Source organism: Triturus cristatus, chromosome 11 (genome assembly GCF_964204655.1).
Source record: "Triturus cristatus chromosome 11, aTriCri1.1, whole genome shotgun sequence".
NCBI classification, from domain to species: domain Eukaryota; kingdom Metazoa; phylum Chordata; class Amphibia; order Caudata; family Salamandridae; genus Triturus; species Triturus cristatus.
Genome location: NC_140594.1, coordinates 172,898,872 through 172,906,544, shown reverse-complemented (window position 1 = coordinate 172,906,544; position 7,673 = coordinate 172,898,872). Strand labels below are relative to the sequence as shown.

General features: G+C 50.9%; 1 long non-coding RNA gene across 1 annotated transcript in view; it reads right to left on the bottom strand.

The window, feature by feature from the left end:
* Positions 1–437: 437 nt before the first annotated feature.
* Positions 438–7,673, bottom strand: part of LOC146783843 (uncharacterized) — a 315,198-nt gene continuing 307,962 nt past the window's right edge. The window contains exon 3 of the long non-coding RNA XR_014970392.1: positions 438–522. This is a non-coding gene — a long non-coding RNA (uncharacterized LOC146783843). The remainder of the gene's footprint in view (positions 523–7,673) is intronic.

Below are 7,673 nucleotides of genomic sequence, written 5' to 3'. Positions count from 1 at the left end.
ATTAATTGGCTCAAAATTCTAAGTCTGGAAAATGGTTCTTCTTCAACATTTATTCAGTTCTCGGACAGCATCCCGGTCTCTCAGCATTCTGGTCTCGCTGCGGTCTAACTGACTAACTAAACTACCTCAATTATACTTTTCTAATGACATGTACCACCCCTAAATGTTTCAAATATATGAAACTCCTAACTCTGATTGGACAGGAAAGGGGAGATGATCATCACACCATGCTCAGTTTATTACTTTTCTTTTAGCTTATTGTTCAGTGTTCCCGCCCCTTAATTTACTTTCCCAAGCTTTATTTCCCACCCACATTCACATGTTTATCGATCAAAAATATACATTTAGTATTTTCTTCATTCATCAGTCAGGAAGACAACTTCTTTCCCAGGACATGTAGCGGTCGTGTCCTTGGCTGAGGTTCAAGTATATCGTCATGGTTCCTGGCGGGTTACAAGTGCGCCTGTGCGGAGACCACGTGGGTTATGGACATCGGTCACCCTTTGTGGCTCAAAATACGAACTAGTGAAGAAGTCAGAAAGAGACATATTAAACTCCAAATAAAATGATTTCACTGTATACCATCTATCTCTACACTAACCCCATTTACTTATATAAATATTTCGCATTAACATTTTATTAAAGTTGCATGGTTTAGTTTCAGCAAAAGGATGCGCTTTAACATGTGAGTTCCAAGCGGCCATCTTGAAAGTGATTGTGCAGCTGCAAAGATTTCCCTCCAAGCAAGAGCTCGCCATTACTACGTAGATGTAGTTGACGCATGCGCAGTACAGAATTTTGCATTAGCAGCCATTTTTAGTCGCACTCGGGTTACTTGTTAGTACGACACATACGCAAGCTTCTCCTAAACTTAAATGTGTGTACTGTAATGCACGTTAGTATTCATAAACTCAATTATTACGGTATTACGAGTTATCTGAGAAGATTGCATCCGAGTAAGTCTCTTTTATACAAGTCCTTGCTCCATCAATCCCCTCTCTGATGGCATTTTATACCATCACTAATTTCCCACCACCTAATCAGATGCCAACTTTAGCATATCTCAATTCCCTCTTCAACCTTTTCATTTCCTTCCTTTTCATTTCTGTACTGTAAACCCTTCATCCTTTTATATAGATTTCCTTTCATTTCTTCCAGTTGTATTTCCTCATACTTCCTTTTCTTTCCATTTTCATTCACTTCATGCCTTTTTCTTTTCTAACAACATTTGAACCATATCATCATTGCTAAGACTAATAGTGTTATTCCAAATATTGGTAATATTATTTGACCTATTATACTCTTACCTATGTTAAAAAAACAACTCCCTATGGTAGTAATACTATTTGTTCATTCTTTCCATACACTGTTAACTTCCAGTGGTTTCAAATCTTCCTCCAGTTTTGTGATATTTTTAATATAGCCTCCAATTTCAACACTTTTGTCCAGAATGTATGTGCAACAATGTTGCGCTTTCAGCATTTTACAGACTCCGCCCTCTTTTGCCAATAATATATCAAGAGCAAGTCGATTTTGCAAAACCATAGATCTAATTGCAACCATTTCTGTGTTGTTCATCAAAAATCCTCCAGCAGTGTCAGTTGATAACCGATCAACTACTGTAGACAGCTGACAAATTTTCCGTGAATTTAGAATTACTCCCACTGAAGATATCAATGCACTAAATATATCACCACTATTTCAGAAAAACTAGCTCTTTTTGTACGTGTTAGTTCTTTTGCATCTTCATTGCTTCAAATGATTCTTTTCACATGGTACACTTTTGGGAATACTATTCTAAAATAGCAACTCCCGTACCAATGATCAGGCAGCCTGAAATAGGCTTTTTTTGCCACACACGTAATAAACTCACTCCAGGAAATACTGGATCTGTTCCACCTGTTAGTCCCCATCCCCCAATAGCTAAGAAATTATGTTCACATTCACTGGAACCAATTAATGCATTGTTATACTCAGTCTTTAATCTATGGAGGCAGATCTTCCCTTTCTTTTCAAAGTCTAAGGACATAGCAGCATGAGACTTGCAAGTTGTATAAATTTCTTCTTTCTCAGCCCATTGAGGCATTTGAAGTTTCGGTTCAGAATCCCTTCTTTGGAAGTCCTGTCTCCTTTGCTCAACTAAATTCAAAAATATATTTTCTTCTTCGTGTAATTTACATGTTAAATTGTGCTTGTGTGCTTCAGCTATATCTATTGTTTTCATAGTTAGAAAATATTCTCCCATAAACTGTGCATCCTTAGTACTAAGAACTGGCTTCATGCTCTTTCACATAGGAACCTCAGGAAAAATCACATCTACATTAGTATAATAATATTGTAACTTTCCTGTTCTATAAAACAAACTTGCTAAAATACTACAAGAAATACCATAGGTTAATGGAATATGGTGATATGTTACACCTTCTGCTATTGATGCAGATAATTTCATACACACATAACTATCACTAACTTCCATAGTGTCCACGTATTGCACTAATAACTTTGTAAATACATTGAAAGCAGTGTCATTATTTGTCACAGTGTGATGTACATCTAACTCATCTGGTGCTCCTAAGTCAACCCTGTCTCCTTTAGTCCTAGACTCATCTGGTGCTTCTAATGCTACTCTATCTCCTTTAAAGTTAGCTACCCTTTCATGTGTCTTTGTATTATTATTTTCTTTTGTAACCATCAAATAAGGGATGGCTACTGTTAGTACTAACCAAATTATAAGTACCAAAAAATATACAACATATGCATATTCTACAACATCTTTTTACACAATTTCGTTTTGGTTTTCCAGCAGCCTTATCATCAGCCATTTTGGGCTAAGAAGATTTCTCTTCTTTACTTTCGAAATATTTGTGAAATATAAATTCTTGGGGAATTTTCAGGTTGGTCTCACTTCTTCGACAATATGTTCTGCATTTATTTCTTCATCACTTTCTTCATTTAAATCTAGATTCTCGAATTCTTCAAGAATTACATAGGTCGGGGGGCGTGGCCAGGCGCCTTGGGAAATGGCCGCTTGATCCCGGAGCTCCGCCGGGGCCGTTGGTGTTCCTTGCAATCCGGCCATAATCCGCACGGAGGGGAGCGACCTGAGCTTCACCCCGGATCCCCTCGACCTGGTGCCCCAGAGAGTTGCTTGGCGACCTCCGGGGAGACCCGCACCGCCCGGGAGACAGGACGCGGCGGGCGGCGGCGGCGGGGCGCCTCGGCCCCGGAGCTCCGAGACGGCTGCGGGCGCTGCTCGAGGCCCCGGCTCGTGGCCTGCGCGGAGGAGCATCGGCCCGGAGGGACGCGGTCACGAGTGCGGCGCTGGATCGCCCTGGACCCGGGCGCCTGTCGCCAAGGCCAGCGACCACCTGACCCCGAGGGAGGGTCGCGACGCAGCGATCGAGGCAAGTGCGGAGTGACTCCCTGGCCGGGAGAGGGCGCCATCTCAGCCGCAGGAGCCAGGTGACGGGGTCCGGCCGGGGCTGTTTGCCGAGGACTACCCAACACCGACGACAGGTGGGGTCCGCCGCCCACGGCTGGGGACAGCCTGCCGCCAAGGAGCCGGGGAGTGGGGCGTCGCGGCCCGCGCCAGATCGTGTGCCAGTCTGAGGGCGCCGGAGGTCTCCTTCCATATTGGGCCTTGAGAGGGCCAGGGACGGCGGAGGGGCTCTCGGCCCCCGGGGCACCCGGACCACCATGAGGCCCAAGGGCGGCGCCGCGACCCAGGCCAATAAGCTCGACCAATATACAGTGACCAGGGCGCCGCCCCAGACAGATGGGGCTGCGAAGGAGGCTGCAGGCCCGGCGGAACCGTCCTTGCAGTCCATAATGGCCGCGATTCAAACCCTGGGCACAACCCTTGAAACTAAGATGGACAAAATCACAATTGAAGTGAACCTGCTCCAACCCGACCTTGGGAAAACAGCGGACCGCTCCAAAGCCAATGAAGTTGATATCAAGGCACTGCAGGACTCGGAGAAGAGGCTCGAGGGTCGGGTGAACGAGCTAGTGCACCAGCACCGCCTGATGGCCTTGCGGTTGGACGATCAGGAAGGCAGGGCCCGAAGAAGTAACATCCACGTCGTTGGTGTGGCGGAAGGGCTTGAAGGGGACTGTATGGAGCTCTTTCTAGAGGACCTGATCCTCAGACACCTGAAACCCAAACGTCTCTCTAAGTTCTTCACGATCGAGAGGGCGCATAGAGCCCCCATCCCGCGACCCAAACCTGGGGCTATGCCGCGGACGATCATAGCGAAAATCCTGAACTTTCGTGACCGGGACGCAATCCTCCAGGCGGCGCGACAACAGGGTGATCTACAGTACGAAGGGGCGACGGTCCGATTCTTTCCTGACTTCACGCTCCAGGTCCAGCGGTAAAGGCGCTCCTTCCAGGGGGTCAAGGCGGCGTTGCGAGAGCGTGGGATCAAATACATGATGTTCTTCCCCGCCAAACTGAAAATTATAGCTGGTGGCCGCTCCCTTTTCTTCAACTCGCCGGAGGCTGTTCAGGAGTGGCTGGATGCCGGAGACGCGGCTCAGGGTTCCCGGCGTGACAATGAGCGGTGGCGAGGCACGGGCCCTCCCGCCACGGAGAGAGAGTCGGCGGCAGGACGCCTAGAGGGGGGTGAGCTGAGTCAGCGATCCTGGCGCTCCAGGTCGAACAGTCCCCGTTGGGACTCGCCGGGAGACGGAACACCGCGTCGAAGCCACGAGAGCTGACACCATGAAGGCATCGAACAGTAATGTATACCACAAGTGCCGTAACTCTGTGACTGGGTGGCCCTGGGGCGCTATGGTTGCAAGTCCTTTGGGGGCTGGCTCTGGTCTCCGTTTGGCACCAGGCATGGGGTCTGAACGAATTGGGACACCACGGACGGGCGGCCAGGAGGGGGCTGGCCCACGAACTTCCCAAGTACAGTTTCACGGTGGGTTCACTGGGGCAGGGTTGGGCGACAGGCGCTCTGCTAATTGGGGTGGTGGGTAGTTTGGAACCCACGGAGCAGGGGGCAGGGAGGGGGGGTTTGTTTTTGCAGGAAGGGGTAGGGATGTTGGGGTTAGACACGGGAGGGAGGGGGTGGCCTGACTGGTATATGAGCTTTGTTTTGCACTATCTGTCCAGACATGGTGGGGGGGGACCCAGGGAGGGGGGGGAGTTGGGGAATTGGTACGGTCACACGAATCTTGTCGACACATGTGAGTCCGGGGTGGTGGGACTAGGCGCCCTGATGAGACGATGCAATGGCTAGGAGATGGGAAAAAAGTTTGAAGATCCTTAGCTGGAATGTCAATGGATTAGGGGACAGATTAAAACGTACTATAGTGTTACAGTTTCTCAAACGGCACCAGCCAGATGTGGTGCTATTGCAGGAAACACATTTGCTGGGGAATGTTTGTCAGGCTTTAAACAGATATGGCTTCACGCTAGCGGCGCACTCAGGTTTCACCACGGGGTCGAGGGGAGTGGGGGTCCTCCTGCGTCGCTCGCTGCCTCTTCACATAGATCTCACCAAGACTGACCCGCAGGGACGCTTCACGGCGGTATCGGGGCGTTGGGAGGGCCGGACGCTCAATCTACTCTCAGTCTATGTCCCCCCGGGCCTCCAGCCCGGGTCCTTTGGAGACCTGGGCTCCTTTCTCCTTTTGCTTCCTGAGGGGCAGCTGGTGCTTGGAGGGGACTTTAATGCAGTAGTATCGGGATCGCGCGACAGGCAGCCACCCAGAGAATTGCCACAGGGGTAGAGGTGGATGGCGACTTTCTAGAGTCCTTCGGGCTTACTGACCTATGGCGCATGCTCCACCCCACCGCAAGTCAATTTAGTTTCTTCTCCGGGGCACATCACTCCTTCTCGCGGCTTGACGACATCCTTACTCCGCTGCAGCTTGATATGGAGGTACTGGAGGCGGTACTCCTCCCTCGCGGCATCTCTGACCATTCACCGGTCCTTACACATATTGTATTTGAGAGTAGACGAGAGGCTGCACTGCACCAATACAGGCCTGGCACCTGAAACATGAGGTTACTAGAAAATACATTTCCACCTCCATATCGCGTTACTTTACCGAGAATGAGGGGTCGGTGGACTCCCCGGTCACCCTGTGGGAGGCGTTCAAACCCGTGGTGCGGGGTGAGGCACTGTCGGCCATAGCGGCCAGACGGCGTGACCGAACCCAGCAGGTCACGACCCTTGAGGCGCAACTGAAAGAACTGGAAAGGGAGGCGACGGCTAGCGGGGACCGGGAGGTGAGGCACAGGATGCAGCTCAAGGCTGCGGAATATAGAGCGCTGGCGACCCACGAAGCCCAGGAGGTGGCGCGGCACAAAATCGGCAGGATCTACGACCAAGGTGATAAAGCCGGGAAACTTATTGCTTGGCTTGAGCGGAAACAACGTGCCGGTCGGGTGGTGCCAGAGCTGCGCACTGAAGACGGGAGAGTGCTTACAGAGCCGCGGGAAATAGTACAGCAATTTGCGGATCACTATCAGCAGGTCTATAGGCGGGAATCGGACCGGCCAGAGGAGGACTCTACGGACCTCCTTGCCGACATACGCATGCCCACTCTCTCGGACACAGACCGGGAAGCTTTGGATAGCCCACTCACTGAGGCGGAGCTACAGCGGGCGATTGGGGACCTCCGCCCGGGTAAGGCGCTCGGTCCAAACGGAATTCCCATAGAGCTCTACAAGCTCCAGCCAGACGTCACTAGTAAACACCTTAAACCTATGTTTGACCGTAGCAGGGAGGTGGGGCTGCTGCCCCGGGATCAGCGCATAGCCACCATAGTAGCACTCCCGAAAGAGGGGAAACCTAAAGACCTATGTGCCTCCTACAGGCCCATCTCGCTCCTAAACGCGGAACCCAAAATACTGGCGAAAACGTTGGCCAATAGGCTTAAGCCGGTGCTAGCCTCATTAATACACCCCGACCAATCGGGGTTCATGCCTCACCGCAACACGGCCCTCAATATCAGAAGACTCCACGGGGTGCTAGGGCAATGCCATAGGCTGCAGGAGGACGCGGTGGTGGTCTCATTGGATGCCACCATGGCCTTCGACACCTTGGAATGGCCGTATATGTTCGCAGTCTTACGCAAGTTGGGCTTTGGACCTCGCTTCATCGAGTGGGTGTGCTTAATGTACGCAGAACCCCTGGCGCAGGTGCTGGTAAACAACAAGGTGTCTGAAGTCTTCACGCTGGCCAGAGGGACTCGACAGGGCTGCCCCCTTTCGCCACTTCTTTTCGCCCTCTCCCTGGAGCCGCTTGCGGCCTGGATAAGACAGGTTGCCACCGTGCAGGGCATAGTATGGGCGGAGGGGTGGGAGGATAAAATATCGCTGTATGCTGATGACATACTTCTTTACCTCTCTAAGCCGCGTGGATCCCTGATCGCGGCGCTGGACATACTGGCCAGTTTTGGTCGCAACTCTGGGTTCCGAGTCAACTGGGCTAAATCGCATCTCTACGTCCTACACGGGGACCCTCCCAGACTCCCTGCCACTTGTCCTATTCGGGTGGCTAAGGACGGGTTTAAGTATCTCGGAGTGTATATCACCGCTAATAAGGCCCTGATGTACGAGCACAACCTCAAACCGCCGCTGCTCCGGCTTCAGAGGGAGGCGAAGTCCTGGCAGAACCTCCCATTGTCCTTGCTGGGCCGAGCAGCGCTATTTAAGA